At 53.7% G+C, this 18,425-nt stretch overlaps 2 protein-coding genes across 2 annotated transcripts in view; one reads left to right on the top strand and one right to left on the bottom strand.

Moving 5' to 3' along the window:
- The window catches only part of CMIP (c-Maf inducing protein), a 187,071-nt gene that overhangs the window by 167,202 nt on the left and 1,444 nt on the right, over positions 1 to 18,425 (bottom strand). The window lies entirely within an intron of this gene.
- The window catches only part of CMC2 (C-X9-C motif containing 2), a 331,627-nt gene that overhangs the window by 21,276 nt on the left and 291,926 nt on the right, over positions 1 to 18,425 (top strand). The gene's annotated exons all lie outside the window — the stretch shown is intronic.

The following is an 18,425-nucleotide window of genomic DNA, read 5'->3' on the forward strand; positions in this document are numbered from 1 at the left end:
TCACACCTACGCACACCTGTCTCTGGCAGCCGTGCAGTCTCACCCGTGAAACATGGAGACCAACGACAAGCCCGCCTTCTCAGCACCCCCACACCCTTCCGCCCCAGCCAACCCAAAGGTCAGGCACATGGAGTCTCAGTGGCAGTGGCAAGCCAGCAGCACCCTGGCTGGTGACACACTTGGGACTCAGGCAATCCTGGCCATGCCCAAGCTCAGCAGGTAGGCTGAGGGGCTGAGAATGGAAGCAGAACCCTCCTGGGCTATCCACTGTACCATCAGTGCCCGCTTCATCTCCCTCTGAGTGGAAGTTCACGAAGGTGGGCACATAAAGACACCAGAAGAAGCCAGACCTAGACTGGCACTGGAGCTGCAGTGCCCAAGAGCAGGGGGCAGAAGGCCAGGGCCTCCCAGGATCTGCCGGGAGGCTGCTTCAATGAAGTGCCCACACAGTACCTGGCACACACACACCAGCTGCTCAAGCAGGTGAAGTCCAGCCCATGGTGGTAGCACCCAGCCCGGCACACCCTGAGAGCCAATGTGATAAAGGTGGTGGAATAACGAGGCAGCCACAAAGCAAAGGTCAGCTTTCTTTCTTTTCTTTTCTTTTTTTTTTTTTTACTATAGAATCTACAGGGGCCACCACTGTGCCATAGCAGGCTAAACCTCTACCTACAACACCAGAATCCCATAGGAGCACCAGTTCAAATCCTGGCCATTCCAATTCTAATGCAGCTCCCTGCTGGTGCACCTGGGAAAGCAGCAGAGGATGCCCTAAGTGCTTGAGCCCCTGCACACAGTGGGGAGATTCAAAAGGAGAGGATCAGCCTGGCCCAACCCTGGTAATTGCAGCCGCCTGGGGAGTGAACCAGTAGATGAAAGATGTCTCGCTCTCTGTCTCTGCACTGTGACTCTGCCTTTCAAGTAAATTTTAAAATAAATAAATCCCTAAAAAAAATAAAAATACAAGAAGATGAAAATGCAAAAATTAATGGCAAGCAAATCTTGTTCCCTTTAGTCTTTTACATACTGAACATACAAAGACAATGAGGAAATCATGGGCCTTTATAAGGATACCCAGTAGGCCCCACAGAGCGGCAGGGAACCCAGGGAAAATGATGCTTGGGGCTTTCAAACTGTGTGCAGCGTCCCCCAGCCACAAGACAGTCAGCTTACTTCGTCTGCATTTGCCAGGCAGTCTTCCCAACACTCACCATAGCCAATACCACACCCCCTCCCTGCCCTCCATCCATGACACGACACGGGTCCGCGGCTCTGAGTGGCATTCCAGGAGTTCAGATGCAACGCCCACTGCCTCATGTGAATGCTTTCGGGCATATTTTGTCACACTTATCCTTCTTCATTCCTTGTCCATCAAGAGTTAGTGATCACCCTGTCCTTTTGCTTGAAAGGTGAGAGAGATGGGCAGCCCAAGACCACGCCGTGTGCAGGACTAAGCAGTGAACCACTGTCTGACCCACAGATGCGCTGGCCCTATGGAAGAGGGGAGAGTTTGTCCATATCCTAAAGCAAACATCAGAGGGGTAGAAAGTCAACCTTGAAATTCCAGACTAGGATGCAAGAAAAAATATTTCACCATAGCCGAGACAAAACACAGCTCCAACAAGTATGGAAAAGGCTATGCAGACAAACTCTACTCCTGGGCCACAGGGCTGGCCAGGGAGTCAGAATAAAAGCCTGGAACTCGCCTAGCTAATCCAAATTTTGCTCATCTCCATGGTTATTTGCATGCCAAAGACTTCCCTGCTTTTGGCAGGGGGAGACGTGGGAGGCGTGGGGGATGGCTCCCAGACCCCCTTCTATAACCTGGTTTTGTACCCAGAGACTCAGGCACTAACCCTAACCCATGTGACCGACCGTTTCAAAGTCACCTCTCCTTCCAGCGGATTTTCAGGCTGTCACTCACAAAGGTCCAAGTTTAGAACAGTGTCCTAGGTCACTTGTCAATTCTTCTTTCTGCCACCAAGAAGCAGACTCAGGGACCACCCGCCATGACAAGAGGATGGAAAGGAGACCAGAAGCAAAAGAAAAAAGACATCCTCTCCCAAGACGCGTCAGGTGAGGCACACACAGGGACGCAGCAGGAGAGAAGTTCAATGAGGATGACGACGTGACCATTCCGCAGACCCTTGGGCAGAAATGAGCCCTGGGCACAGCCTGCCTCTACACGCACGCTGCTCACACTCAGCACTCGGGGTATCTGCTGAATGTGCAGGGAACACGTCAAACATCCATTCCTCAGGATTCTGGTACTGGGGATTGCAATTTCCAGTTCCACAGTCACATGACCCAGCCAAGCTGAGAGCTGCAGGAGGAAGCACAGGGGCATGACCCCAGATCTACACGCTGCCATACCAAACCCAGGTCCTGTCCTCCTCACCACATTCTTTTTAGATGCCAGCTTTGTAACCTCAAGTCATTTCTTCAGGTCATGTGCCCTGGCATGTGTAAGGCCACGCACCGAGAATCTCTCTTGAGGGTCATTTCACTGCTCCGGGACTTGGGTTCCTAATGCCTGAGTGGGAGAAGCTAGATGACCTCGTGAACGACAAACAGGTATCGCACTGCATGCCAACCATTGATTAGTGGTGGCTGCCTCCTGGGGAAGACTGATTTTCCCAGATTGATTAGCAATGTCTACCACAGGCCAGGCAATGAGGACAGCGGCACGCGTGTCACATATTTACCTCCCAGAGCACCACGACCTGCGTGTTCTCCTCCAACTCTGGACAGCTCTGAATTTAATTATAAAAACAAAAACGGGGGGAGGGACAAACGGAAAAGGAAAATGAGACAAACATTTTCCAACCATGACCATGGCTGAATTTGGATAAGACAAAACCGGCCGCCCAGCTGGTCCCACACACTCCATGCACACAACCCTGCCACATGAGAGGAAGTAGATGACGTCAGACCCCCTGCCGGCATGCCCAGCAATTCCCCCAATCTTGAACGTCCAGGCCATGAGCTGCATCCTGGCTGTGAGATGTCTCCTCGTGAGTGTACGAGCCTCACGGGGAGCTCCACCTGCAATGCAGACCCTGGCCAGGCCTCTTGCCCATTCTGGGCCTTGGCAACAAAAGACCTGCCCCTGCTAAGCCCTTCACCCAAGGAAATCTGCACAGGCGTCACAGCCACCCAAAGTGACAAGACGCCAGAGGCCTCAGCGGCAAACACAGGCGATCACTCACAGCAGCGCTGGCGGCACGCTGCTCTGCAGATGGCTGGGCACAGGAGCGGTCCCTCTGCCCCAGTCTCAGTACCACGCCCACTGGGTCTCCACGCACAGGGAAGGCGGGTTCTCAGCCAACCATGCCATCCCTGCTGTGCTCCTGCCGGATCAGCCCAGGCCCGAGAGAAAGCAGCCAGCAGACACAAAATGGTGTAATTTGAGGAAATTCCAACAGAAGGTCAATTATACCGAGGTGTGGGTGGAGGACAGAGGAAGCACAGGAGACAGTTTTTCTACCTAGGGTGACCAACTGGGCAGCTTTTCCTGGGACATGGGACACACAGCTGCCTTGGGCCCAACAGGACAACTGCTCAGTCTATCTCTGGACCAGGGTCTCAGGACGGTGGTGGGGTGGGGGGAGCTGTCCCAGAAACCTGGTGACAGGACAGGGGATGTGCTGAGTGCCACTGCCCTGCCACTCTCCTCCCACCTCCAGGCCTCCACAGGGGCCCACCCGGGCCTGGGGGCTCTAACACCTGCTCACAAAGCCGCACAGCTCAGAGGGTGGGGTATCTAGGGCAAACACAGGGAAGGAAGAGACAGGACGGGTGCTAATGCTGGGCACCAGGAGAGCCAGCCCTGCCTCCCATGAGGCTCCGTGGACTGCTGACTGCTGGTGCCAGAGAACGAGACCCTGAGCTTCGAGGAGCCTCTGTGTCCTAAGAGTCAGGCAGGTGCTCAGGGCATTACAGACCAGAGCGGGAGGCAAAGATGGGATGGGGAGCGGGGAACCAACTGGCATCCAGGGGGCCGGGGCAGGGCTCCGCCACCAGCCCGCTCAGACCAAGGCAACTGAGTACCTCTACAGTGAGTGTCAGTGGCAATATCATTTAGAAAACAAAAGCAACTTTCAATTCTGTTTTTAAATCATATTTTCTGAGCTCAAAATCTTGTTTCCCAAGCACTGCTGCCGAAAGCTGAAGTGAAAATCACCAATAACACCTTAATCCTTCCAAGTGGCCAGTTTCCATCTGCAGGAGTGAGGGCTGGGGACAGAGCAGCAGCTGGAGGCCACTTCCAGATTCCTAGGGCCAAGGGTCACAGCACGGGGTCACAGTACAGCCCACAGGAGCCTCCTTGGATAGCAAGGTCACCAGCCAAGGTGGGGATTTCCAAGAAAACTGCGACTTTGTGTATCCTGGGAGTTCCCTGCATAGAGCTCCACCATTCACTCAGGGCCAGCCAGGGCTGGCAGTCCCAACCCCTACCTCCAAGTTCACAATCCTGCAGGAAGCAGGTACTAGGGTGGGCAACAAGGCAGGCTGGCAGCCACACCAATGATGGGAGCCAACATTCCCTAGGCACATACTCTGAGACGGCTTTATCCTGGAACAAGAAATTTTGAAATCTATAATTATAATGAAGGGGGTCTTCAAAAAGCCCACAGGAAATGTGTATTATGAAAAGCACATTATACACGGATTTCAAAATGTTTCTGCCCCACAATCAACTTCTCTTTCATTCCATTTTCCATGAACTTTGTGAAGTTCCCTCATACTCCTATCATCTCCTTTATTCTCAGGAAAGAGCTAGATCACACCATGGGTCCCACAGTCTAACCCGTACCATCCTGGTCCAAAGCAGTCTGGTTCGCACCCTTGGTCGACGCATGTGCCTCGTTAGAGAAGGCCTGTCGCAAGCAGTCAGGAGCCGTGAACCTCTGCATCTCTCTAGCAAGGATCCACAAAACAGGGGCTCTCGGGCTAGACTGGGGGCCCTGTGCTCTCTGCTGGTAGGGCCCTGCGAGTCAGCATGTCTGAATTCTCCAGCAGGGTGGATACTCGGAGGAACAAGGCAACAGCGGGGCCAGAGTTGGAAGCCTTGCCTGTCTGGTCTAGCCATAGCCCCTGCAAGGTCCGTGTCTACCCAATGGGAGCCTGCTTACCCCAGGGACCCAAGCAGAGCCCCTGATCATGCTTCTTTGCAACTCCCCATGGCCCTGCCCACAGAACCCACACTCAGCTGCAATCCTTTCCTCCTCAGAACCTGACTAGAATTGAATTGGCTCCAAATAGCAGAGAAACTCCACACACAGGCTTGGGGAACTCGGGCCTCCAAAGAGTCCAGAATCCTAACAACCCTCTCCGCCCCCACTCCCTTTCCATCCACCTCCTCAACCCCCACCCCAAACCCTGCTGCAACTCAGACAGGAGGCAAGAGGCTGGTTTCAAAGCCACCGTGCCTCCACTACAACTTTCTAACGCTCATTCTTTTTTTGTTATTGGCATGATGCAATTCCCTTGTTCACCATCCCATATCTCAGAAGTCCTGAGTCATCAGGGTGAAGGCAGGGACAGCAGGGAGGGATCAAAGGTTGGGGGGGAAGGGCAGGGCAGCACTAACAACTTGGCCAGAAGGAAATCCCAGTATCTAGGGCACGCCTCACTTTGGGCCCCACCTTGTGCCAGGTCCAGGGCCCAGCAGCCCTGAAGCCCCATCCCTGCCCGGTTCCTCATGACTCCGTCCAGGGCCAGGGCAAACACAGTGACTGTGGGTCACAGCCAGGCTGGGCAGTCTGCTCCAGAGAATAGGACCCCACCAGGTGGGATTGATGAAATGAAATAAGTAGGTGGTTGTCAACCAGGAGTGGTGTGAGCCCCACGTGAGACATGTGGCAACGTCTCCACAACATTCTTGGTTGTCAAAACTGTGGGGAGCAATGTACCAGCATCCCATGGGTTCAGGCTGGGGACACACTACTGCAACGAGCAGCAGAGTCCCACCTCAAACAATGACTTGGATGAGGAATCAACCTGGGGGTGACCAGGTAAGTCTTCAGGGTACCGCTGGGAGGTCATGTTGTTGTCCCATTTTGTAGATGAGCAAAATGGAGGCTCAGAGAGGCTCAGTTACCACTTATCCAGCTTGTAACTGTGGAGCCAGGATTGAAACCCAGGTTGTGCAGCTGCAAGGCAGAACCTTGTACTGCTGGTAAGCAAGGTCCTTGGGCTCAAGAGCAGAGTGTCAGAATGATCGAGAATGACCCAAGTATCCACAGTGAAATATGATTCAGCCATTAAAAAAAGAAATGAGGGCCCGGCGGCGTGGCCTAGCGGCTAAAGTCCTCGCCTCGAAAGCCCTGGGATCCCATATGGGCGCCGGTTCTAATCCCGGCAGCTCCACTTCCCATCCAGCTCCCTGCTTGTGGCCTGGGAAAGCAGTTGAGGACGGCCCAATGCATTGGGACACTGCACCCGTGTGGGAGACCCGGAAGAGGTTCCAGGTTCCTGGCTTCGGATCGGCGCGCATCGGCCCGTTGCGGCTCACTTGGGGAGTGAATCATCGGACGGAAGATCTTCCTCTCTGTCTCTCCTCCTCTCTGTATATCTGGCTGTAATAAAAATGAATAAATCTTTAAAAAAAAAAAAGAAATGAAATTATCTCATTTGCAGCAAGATGAATGGAAACAGGGGACACTCAGGCTGAACTGAGCTTCAGCACCCATTGGTGTGTACAGGGACAGGACCAGATCTGTCTGCGGCATCTACTGGCATACACAGGAACTGGGGCTGAGAGCAGACCTGGTGGGGGTTATTGGAAATCGCCCCAATTAGGCTACAGTTCCCACCGACATGTGTGAGGACTCAGTGTGTGGTGAGCAGGGTTAGGATGAGCCACAACGTGCATTGGTTTGCATATGAGACAGGGCTGGGGACTGATCATGTGACTGCCACCACCCGTGTGTGCAGGCTGATGCGTTAGATCCCACACTAGTTGACACACATAGGAGTCAGGTCTGGGGTCACCTCAGGTGAAGTTTCTTTGGGGATCCCCTCAACTGGACCACTGGGCTCAAAACTCCAACCACAGGGGAAATCCTAGGATCTGCGGTCTAACCTTGGAATGCATGTACATAGGAACTAGGCCTCCTTGGTTGCTGATGCCTGTGCAGTGGACAGCATGCCCAGATGCACATATGGGCCATGACAGTCAGCTCATTGAGTCCTGCAGAAGGTGCCTAGTACCATGTCAGAGGATGGAGAACAAAACAAATTGGACAACTCTCCTGGCCAACCTTTAACAAAAGTATCTAGATGAGTAGATACTCTCAGGTGGACTACATCAGCCGAAGGACCTTGGAAGGATTTCCTCACCTTGTTACAACGGAATCAAGAGCATCTCAGAACTACTGAAATCACTTAAGCACTACCCTTGGAATATGTTCCACTTTGGGGATCCTAGGATGACATGAAGTTGCCATCCCCCATCCCTAGGTTCTGAGGCAGTTAGGCTGCTAGGAGCAGCCCTCTCCTCTCCCTACTCCCCCATGTACAGGAAGGAAAAATAATTGGAAGCAACTGTCCTCCCCATAAATCAATCCTCCCCACCTTAATCAGTGGTCCACATGGGCATACATCCTTCCCAACTACGTAAACGATATCAAAAATAAAATAAATTGGCCCCAGCATAATGGCACAATGGCTAAACTTCTTACCTTGCAACCAATAGGATCCCATATGAGCACCAGTTTGTGTCCTGGCTGCTCCACTTCCCTTCCAGCTCCCTGTTTGTGGCCTAGCAAAGCAGCAGAGGATGGTCCAAACCCTTGGGACCCTGTACCCGCATGGGAAATCTGGAAGAAGCTCCTGGCTTTGGATCAGCTCAGCTCTGGCCATCATGGCCACTTGGTGAGTGAGCCAACAGATGAAAGATTTTTCTGTCTCCTCTCTGTAAATCTGCCTTCCTAATAAAAATAAATCTTTAGAATAATAAATTGATTAATAAAAGAAACAGAGGATACCATGTCACATGAAATAAGTCAGACACAGAACAAACAGGGCATGCTGTCACTTGTAAGTGGAAACATAAGCTGGCTCCACCCAAGCAGAGAATCAGAGCTGGAAAGGGTGTGGGGAAGGAGAAGGGGTGGCCAACAAAGAATGGGTGCATCTGGAGAGGAGAGGTGATTCCTAATATTTTCAGCACTGAGGGCAACCTTGGTGACAACCTATTGCCCTGAGTACTGACAGGGCCAGAGTTTGGCATAGCAGAGATTAGGACACTGTATCCTTAATGGAGTGTTCAGGGCTTGAACCTTGGCTCCACTCCTTGTTCCAGCTTCCTGCCAATATGCGCCCCAAGAGACATCAGGTGATGGCTCAGGTACTTGGGTCCCTGTCACACAAGAGGGACACTAGACTGATTTCTTGACTCCTGGTAAATCTTGCCCATCCCCAACTAATGTATTTGGGAAACAAACTGGAGATTAAAATCTCTCTCTCCTTCTCTCCATCCTTACAAACAAAAACATTTATATTGAATTTTTCAAAACAGCAGAGAGGATTTTGAATGTTCCAAAAGTAAACAGGGTTTGCCCGAGGTAACAGACACCACCAGTTACCATGACCTATCAGTAACGACTGTCGGCGTGGACTGAAACATCATAGATGCCACAAACACACGATTACTAAGCATCAAGGCAAAGCACCTGGAGACAAAGCATAACTACTCAGCCATGCATCACACTCAGGAAGGTGATTCACTGATGGACACACCATGATGCCTGAACCCACTGCCACAGTGGTGGATGTGGGTGTCGGGGGCACTAGTGGAGACAGCTCCACCCCAGTGGGATACCATAGGTGACTTCTGGGTGGTGGGATTCTGGAAAAACATCTTCCCCTTTATTAGACAGAGCATCGCCATTCCAATGTAATTAAGTGTGCCTTGTTTTTTGTCATGTGCAGATGCAGACAGACAAACCCCCTCCCCTCACACACACACACACCACCAGTGGGGAAAGGCAGGCCTCGAAGGCCCCCAAGGTAGAGGCAGGTGCTCCAAGCAGGCAGCAACAGAGTGCCAAAGCTCAGAGGTCGGGAAGGGCTGTGGCTAGTGCTGAACGCCAGTGGACTTTGGACTTCATGCTCCAGGTGGCTGCCAGAGCAGTCTTGCAGGGTCAGGTCATCTCAGGTGGGGAAACTGAGGTTCCCAGAGGACCAGGCAATCATGCCACGTTCAAGGAAGAGTAAGGCAGAAGCAAATCTACAAGTGTGCAGGAGGAGGCTAAACCAGAACAGCAGGGTCCCTTGGGGCTGCCGGGACCCACTCCTCCCAGGGCAAGCCCTCCCGCTCTGCCCGTGTGCTCCTGCTGGCACGAGACCCGTCCCTCGGCTCAGAGCCAGCCCTGCGCACCCTGGCTACTCTCAGCCTTTCTGACAATTTGCTGTTGAGCTTTAACCCTGCTTACCAATCACACAATGCAGTTATGCTCTGGAGCCAGAGAGCCTGAGTTCTACTTGAAGTTTCCCCCTTACAAGCTGGGCTAAGTGGCAACAGTCTTCAGGCCTAAATTTGCTCATCTGCAAAATGGCGCAACAGCTTCACCTGGCAAGGGCTCCATGTGGAGCCTGGCATAAACAGCAGGTTCAGCACAAGCACCTCACCTTGGACTTAGCCATTGCTGCCAGAGTTGTTGTGGAACCACCGGGGCAACCAGAGGCCCTAGATTCAAACCATCTACACCCAACTGGGTAACCACAAAGTCCTAGGACTCTTTCCTCCTGCCTCATGTGGCTGCCTTGAGGGTTAATACAGGAACACATCTCAGTTTCACAAACAGCTGGAGACACGGCCACTACTATCCCACAGTCACCTCGACGCCACACTGGACAAGCACACACTCAGCCTCTGGGGGTACTCTGGCATGATACGGATCCTCAAGGCCCATCAGCTATCTATGGCACTGCCCACCCCTGCAGCCAGCCTCAGTCACAGGATCACGAAACATCAACCGGCCACAGTGACAGATGTCAACAAGTTGTTCCCCTTTCCAACAGGCAGCCCAGGCCCCACCACCCCCCATGTCTGCAGGTAATGAACTTGCTGCAGACACAAACATGGCACCAATGGGCATCATCTACAGGTGCCTAGCCATCCTCTGACCCCCTAGGGCAGTGCCGAGTCTCTGCCCCAAGGAAGGGCCGGCTGAAGAGTAGAGGCCTGGGTGCTGGGGCTCAAAGCAGAGGGCAGCCAGGCTGCTGTGGAGAGCCCATTTGAGCTCCCAGGGCTGGCCCAGGGTGGCCTGGCACCGTCCCGCCATTCTTCATGAGCCATGGTGACAGGCCAGGAATCTCTGGGCCTGTGGCCACCCCAAGGCTGGCCACAGTAGCTGCAGTGTGGTAGTAGCCGCAGTAGCACCCAGGGCTGGGCAGTAAGTCAGGTGCACATGACACTTGCTCCACTTCCATCAGGCAGCACCTGGGATGATGGGGGTGAAGGCCAGAGTGGCAGGAGGGCAACAAGCAGTGGCAGCAGAGCTGAAGGCACTTCCCTCCCATATGCCCCTTCTCTTCCAACAGGACACCTGGGGATGTCTGTGGAGAGGCACTGCCTCACTGCCCCACCTGGGACGCAGGAACTGACAGCACCTTCCCAGGTTGCTGTGATGGTCTGTGCAAGCAGCCTGGCTCACGAGGCACTCCCAGGGCTGACTCAATAGAGCAGTTTCCCTGGGTTATTAGCTGGCCGACCATACTTCTGTCACTGCAAATTCAACTGCCACACACCTCACCAGAAGCTGCCCACGACCCTCCCTGTGCTGAGGGCCCCTGGTGAAGGCTCCAGGGACCACTCCTTCCTCTGTGGTTAGCTCCTGCATGTTCTTGGAGTGCCCACCACTCAAGAACCATGGGACATCTCCCCAACACACTGCAGCTACTATGGTCTCCAATTCCCCACCTCCATTCATCTCAATCTGGTCTCCACACATTCAGAGGTGCCTCTCAACCCAGGGCTCCTGAAACCACCCACCCCAGGAGCTGGCATGACCCCTTCCCCGAACAGCATGCCTCTCTGAGAACATGGACTCTGCTCCACAGGATGTCATATTAGTCACTGTGAGCCCCTGGGCAGGGGATATTACGTCTGCCTTGCCAGTGTACTACTTGGGAGCACTTGCTTTGCACACAGGCTATGTGGTATTCAATCTGTAACTTCAGTAGCTGATATTTCTCCTTATCAAACACTTGGCATTCACTTTTTGACACCTATTCCCTGAAGTTACCTGACAAGTGCACACAACAACGTTTGCAAACACCCACCAGACAAGCCCACTCATTTTCAACTAAGACATTTCTGCAGGAGGCAGAGAAAAGGCTGCATGTCCATCAGACACATACACATCCATGGACATCCACACACAAACACAGGTTTACACCTGGCTCTTGACTCTCAACCGCACGTCCTCCCTCCTGACTGGCTATTATATGTGGGAATAATAATACCCACTCCCCCAGGATTGCTCTCAGACTCAAACAAGCACTGTGCTTGTGCAGATGTACAATAAAAAGCACAACCACGAAGAGTCACTTTGCTTCCTACCAAGATCCAAAGAGGAGGAGAGGAGGCAGGAAAGCCATGCAAGCCATGCCTGGATTTACCCAGACCATGAGCCGCTCTGTCTAGCTGCTCAGCTTCACTAAGGGGCCTAACACGAGCCCCAGTGTTGCTGCCCCCTCCACACCTGAGCTGGACCCAGCCGGCCCGGCCCTACTTTCTCCCTTCCCTGCCTGACTCCACTGTATTTCTCTGCCTGGGACTGGAGAATCCAGCTCAGAATTCAACTTCCCTCCAGAAACAGCCTCCCACCCTGCCAAGTTCAGCTGGGCCCCATCACTTCCGCATGACACCAAGGATGCTGCTTGGAGGCAGGGGTCAGAGGCAGGGGTTTTTGGACGACACGCTTCCCCTCCAGCAGAGGGGGAGGTGAATTTGACTCGAGGAACAAAGGGAGCTGGGCTTTGGCACTAAGGCACTCTGAGGCACTGGTAGAGTAGTGCAGTGTGGCTCTCATACACACTGTGCTCTGAGGCACTGCTACAACACTTCCCTCTTTATTTGGACGGAACAGGGCTGGGGGGAGGGAAGGAAGCAAGGTCAGGAAGGCAGGCAGGCCAGCCAGCCGGCATTTAGGTATAGCGGGTAAAACTGCTGCCTGTGGCACCAACATACCAGATGGTTGCCAGTGTGTGTCCTGGCTATTCCACTTCCATTCTAATTTCCTGCTAATAGATGGCCTGAGAAAGCTTCAGAGGATGGCCCAAGTCCTTGGACCCCTACCATCCACATGGGGGACCAACTCTGGCTATTGGCAGCCACCTGGGAAGTAAACCAGTGGATGGAAGACACCCCCACCAGAACCCCCAGTTCTCCCTGTTTTTCTGTAGCTCTACATTTCAAGTTAATTAATTTTATTATTTTTTTAAAGATTTATTTATTTTTATTACAAAGTCAGATATACACAGAGGAGGAGAGACAGAGAGGAAGATCTTCCGTCCGATGATTCACTCCCCAAGAGACCGCAACGGGCCGATGCCATGCCGATCCGAAGCCGGGAACCTGGAACCTCTTCCGGGTCTCCCACGCGGGTGCAGGGTCCCAAAGCTTTGGGCCGTCCTCAACTGCCTTCCCAGGCCACAAGCAGGGAGCTGGATGGGAAGTGGAGCTGCCGGGATTAGAACCGGCGCCCATATGGGATCCCGGTGCGTTCAAGGCGAGGACTTTAGCCGCTAGGCCACGCCGCCGGGCCCAAGTTAATTAATTTTAAAAAGAAGAAAGCACACAACAGAAGCTCTGGAATGGATGCGTCTAGTCAAGGAGCTAGTCAGGAACTCAGAACAGTTGGGGTTGGGGGACACCAGGGAGTGTGCGCCTATCTGCAACGTACTGGTGCTGGCCACGTAGCCTCAGGACCTTGGCAAACATCACACCTCCAACCTGACGTGCTCTCCTCCTGGCCCGCCAACAGGCACCTACCTGCCCACTGCCTGTTGCCTCTACCATGGCCCTGACGGCCAGCTTTTGCATTTGCTTGCTGAGCTGTCCACCGTGTGTTACATGCCACCACCAACATACAAGGGGAGAACCCTGCTTTCTCCCAAGCACCTAGAACAGGGATTATTTATCTGCAGGAAGAAGACACGGAGTGAACTCCCTGCTGTTGCCTCCCTTAACCCTGACATCAATGCTGAAATGAAGTCCCTGTAATCCTCACTCTGCTGATAAGGACAGAGGGCAGATGACCTGCCCAAGGTCAGCAGGTCAGCAGTGGAACCCTGCAGGTACAGGGGTCAGGCTCACCTGGTGGATTCAAAGTCTGTGTGTGCGCTACAACCCTGGCTGGGCCCACTGTATCCTCCTTCCTTTACTTCACGGCCCACTATAGACATTCGTACAAATGCCCCACACATGATGAAGGTCAAGATACAGTCCGGAAGATGAGACCCAACTTCAGCACCAAAAGCAACTTTCTCCACACCTGGGTGCCTCTATCTGTGCCTCAGGCATCGCATACACACACACGTACGTGCACACACACACATGCGTGCTCACATTCCGTTAGCACCTTGCTAATGGGAAAGCAGCTCCCTTTCAAAAAGTACCCAGCCTCCCCCGTGCCTCCTGCACACACAGGGCGCCTCACCTGAAGCCAGCGTTGAGCAGCAGCCCAGAGGCACTCATGGAGAACCTCCACCTGGGACAGAAGGTGGCTTGTCTTTGTCAGAGTGGCCCTCCTGCAAGGAGCAGTGATGCCATCTGAGGCCACCAGGGACAGTGACATCCACCAGGATCAAAGCACAGCTCCAGGCTGTATGGCCTTCCTGCCTCCCAAGGAGAAAAAAAAATTCTCAAGTAAAAGCAACCACACAGAATACAAATGGAAAGTGTTTTTCTGAAAGAAATGACCAGAACTAAGTTATTGAGGGATGGCTGACCCTCAATAAAGAAACACTAGGCAGCAGTGAAGAACTCCAAAATATGCTGCCCAGTGAATCCCAACACTGTGGAACTGTGGGGGCACAGGGAGGTGACACAGGAAACGGGCAAGAGGGGTGGGCATTTTACCTAGCAGCTGTCAGTTAAGACACCACGTGCTGTACCACAGTGCTGGGCTCAACAGGCAGCTCTGGCCCTGACTCCAGTCCCTAGAAAGCAGTAATGGAGCCAAAGGCCAAAGGACCCCTTCCCCAAGTGGGACTGGGACACGACCACTGAATCCCCAGGTATCCATTTCAGCCCTTCTCCAACCTGGCCACTGTACAAAAATGAGGAGTGACCAGCAAACAGGAGCTCATCTTTGTGTGTGTGTGTGTGTTTCCTAAATAAATAAAACATTTCAGATCATCAGAAACAAAACAGGTACCAATACTGGCCTCCAGGGAGCAGAGTACAATGTCTGGGGACACAGAGTCACAGAGAAGCCCCTCTACCTATCTCCCACAACCTTTGACAGGTACACAGTTGCTGCCAGTTTTTAAAAAGAGCCTTCTCCTTGCTTAAGAAACTAGACCATGCCCCCTGGAGAACTGTTCCTAAACTGCCTGGGACAGCCCAGAATGGGAAAGCCACACACCACACATTACACAGCCAAGAAGCTGCAGGCTCAGAATCCAGGCCCCATACCCCCTTGGTGGGCACCCTCCACCAGGCAGCCTCCCTTAATCTCACTTAATCCTTTAATCAAAGGCACAACCAAGCCATGGAAAATGTCAACTCAGACAAAACACCAGGCGGGATTCCTAAGTGTCTAGTCCTAGCTGGCTTGGAGCGGAAGCCAAGCTGCTGTCCCAAAGCCAGCCAGGAGGTGTCCTGGGACAGTTTCATCTTCAGGACAAGGGAACTACCAGGCCTTGCCTGGGCCAGCATCCTGGAAACACCTTTTCCCATCCGTCACGTGAGGTACCAAGGAACACCTGGGAGAGAAGAGCCCGCCAGCAGCAATGCCACCTCCATGGTCAGCTGGGAGAGACGTGCTGGTGGAACACTGAGTGGCACCTTGTACCTGGATTGGCATCAGTTTTCAGGATCCAGGAGGGACACCTCCGGCTGCACAAGGCAGAGGGCAGCACCAAGACACACTCCCTCCTTGCAGGCACTTCCACGCTGGCCGTTCAAACTGTTAACAGGACTGGGACGCTGTCTCCCTCTACCCCTACCCTCCACCATCTCCAATCACACAAATTATCTAAGGAACAAACTCAGTAAGAACTCCCAAAGGTTGTCAAGGCAAACGGCATTGGGAGAAAACACTTCTCAGTTCGCTGCCACAAAAACCATCAAAGAAACCCAACGAGCGGGTGGGGGAGGGGAGAGATGGCAAAAACGAAACAGCCTGAAGACGCGTGCATGCTCGCACGCACTGGTGAGTTCCCGTGGGACACAGGTTCCTCAGGAGGACACACATTTGAATTCTCACACCAAGCGGATGTGGGACTCAGCTCTGCACATGGCACACGGTGGTACCCAGTACACTAAGAAGCCCAGAGGCAGAAGGGACCCGTATGCGGCCAGGGGGCTTTTTCCTGATTCCGGACCAGAGGCCTGGGAACAGTCCCAGCAGGTGGCAGAGGAGTGAAAATGCAACAATGAGCCATGTAAGGAGGAACGTTACTGTCACCTGGTCCCATTCTGGGATATGGTGCGACACATTTGAACAACAGGCAGACAGAAGCAAAGGTGAGCAGCTTGCCTGTACTTCCTTGATGCAGAGGAGACAAAGCCCACAGACAAAGCCCCGCGCCAGCCGACAAACATATCGAGCAGGTGATCCAATTCAGCCCAGGGATGACGACGAGAACAGCAAAATGAATTCTGCTCTTGACGAACAGGATGCGGATGCAGAGCCCCTGGCTGCTGGCTACAAGGCTACGATCCCTGCTGCAGCCTACAGACACACACAAGGACCCTGGGGAGGCCCAGGACCGGGAAGTCCGAATGCAAAAGGGGAACAAGACACCACCCCCAGGCCACAGCCTGGTCAGGCAGGCCCCTCCCCGACAAGGTCTGGTCCTCAGGCCCAGGGAGCGGGCCCAAGCCTCCCCATCTCTGTTCCACCACACAGCTTCCTTCTTTGTTTACCAACTTTCTGGATCCAAAGTCTCCAAGCACAGGGTGCATCAAACCTGGCCGGCTGGCTCTCACCAGCCATGGGAAGCACGCTGTTGGCTCTGCAAGGATTTAATCAGTAACCGGCCCAGGAGACAAGGCACAGGGCAGCTCCCACAGAGGGCAAAGTTTGCAGCCAGGCCAGGCAATGGCCCAGACCCCTTAGAATAGTCAGTCCCCACAGCCCTGGATCCCTGCTTGCAAGAGATCAGACTACAGGACGTACCCAGCTGCAGCCCCCTGCCCGGCAGGCCTGGGAGCCCCCCCTACCCGAGGCTGGCAACCCAGCTGGATGCAGCTTGTTCTGGAAGCCTGGTCTTCCTCGCACATGCTTCAGTTAATTGGATCAGTGTAGACAGACTCTGCAGAGCGTTTGGGCCAAAGAGTGTATTTAGTTTGTTTACTGGTTTGAATCCAGATCAATCACTCTGGGTCTTATTCCTAAAGCCAGCACAGTTAACCAGATAATTACCAGATGGTTTCAAGTTGACTTAAAATATGGACCACATACATTTCACAGAAGGCTACGACCCTATACAAAGCAGCTTAGACACGTGGGCAGCTGGAGGCTGGGCCCAGGGACAGTGCACTTGATGCACCTTTGTTTCTTTCAAGCTAGTATTTCTCAACAGGGTGCCTGGGCCGCACTATAAAATGCAGACAGATTACATAACGCCCAGGCCTCAGGGAAACCCTTAGGGGCTCCCCTGCTGGGAGCCTGGACACTCACCAGGTGGTTCATAACCAGACAGGGTCCTGGGTGGCAGACCCAACCCCACCTCTGCCCCAGAGGCCACAGCTCCAGCTGGGCCTGCCCTGGGCTACCCAACCTGCAAGATGTCGGCCATGGGGCATCCCAGGAGCAAGGGCTACACTTGGAGACAACCCCAGCCCAAGTGGCTCTTCAAGGTTCCTCCTTGCACATTTCCTAAGGCCCTCTGCCAAAACAAATCTTGTTCTATGGACAACCCTCAGTGCCAATACTGGTCCTCCCAGGTCTTCCAGCAGAGGCCCATGCTACAGTATGAGCAAGGTGAGCTGGAGCCAGGGGACCAGTGTCTCTCCAACCCTTTAAGGAGCCAGCTCACACATGGCTTTGACCTCTCTTCCGCTATCCCTCCCTCCTCTTCTCCCCACCAGACACACCTCTAGAGCAATCGGAGGGCAAAGTCAGGGCCCCCCCACCTCCCTGAAAGGGACACAGGAGTGGCAGAGCCCTCTGGATTCCTCCCAGTGGAGGCAGAGGCCAACCTGTCCTTTTGAGAGAGGCCATTCCAGCCATTCTCCCCTGCCCCGACTCCCCTTCATTTGAGGGGTAACAAAGAAAAAGGCCTAAAGTCGGATGGAGTCCTTCCCTCCCCATTCCCCCACTCCCAGCTAGGTAGGAATTCTGAAAACAGATCTGGGGGCTCCAGAACCCTACAATCCCCAGGCCCTCCCTGGGGCGGAGCAGGCAAATCCACCCAGTAGAAAAGCCTGACGCGGAGGCTTGCAGCTCGCTCAGGTTTCAGAATGTGCAGCAGCCTGAACCGGGACTGGGCCACCTCCAGCCAGCTCCCAGAGCCAGGAAGTCCCTGTAGATACAGGCACCCAGGCAAAGGGAGACTGGGGGTTCAGAATTCACAATCCTGAGTCCTCATGTGCCTCCAGGAGGGCTAGAGTCAGGAGAAGGCTCCTTCTGCGAACTTTTCCCCCCCTCCCCATTCCTTGCAGCATGTGTCATGGCCTGTGACACACGGCCAAAGAAACATGGATGCAGGCAAAAGGTCTACACGCACGACACACTTGTGACATGCCGTGGAAGCGACACCCTGTTTCCTGGCTGGGTTTTCTTGGCACAGGTGTGGGCAGGCGGTAGATTCTGCCTGCCCCCTCCCACTGTGCTTAGTAAACAGGATGGCGGTGGGAGGGGAGGGGGAGGGGGAAAGGTGGCGAGCACTCCCAGGAAGATTTACCCCTCTCCCCCAGGAGGAGAGGACCCCCACTGGGAGACTCAGGCCCAAGCCCCTCTAACCCAGCCAGAGCTGCGGTATTTGCAACTGTCCTTGTTTGAAAACACAAAGCATCCCCTTCAGGCTCCCACCCGCCACCCCCACTCGCCTCGACCCCATCATAGCTTGTCTCTCCACGAGGAAAGAAGGCCACCATTTGCGGGCTGGATTTCAGCAGCCGATCAATGGTTTCCGTCTCCACCTCTGCCAGCTGACCCAGTCCGGGCCATACAGTCAAACAATCACAACAACAACACGAAGCCTCCAGCAGCAAAACACACGTATGGCACACATTCACA

This window comes from Ochotona princeps, chromosome 16, assembly GCF_030435755.1.
Source record: "Ochotona princeps isolate mOchPri1 chromosome 16, mOchPri1.hap1, whole genome shotgun sequence".
NCBI lineage: Eukaryota > Metazoa > Chordata > Mammalia > Lagomorpha > Ochotonidae > Ochotona > Ochotona princeps.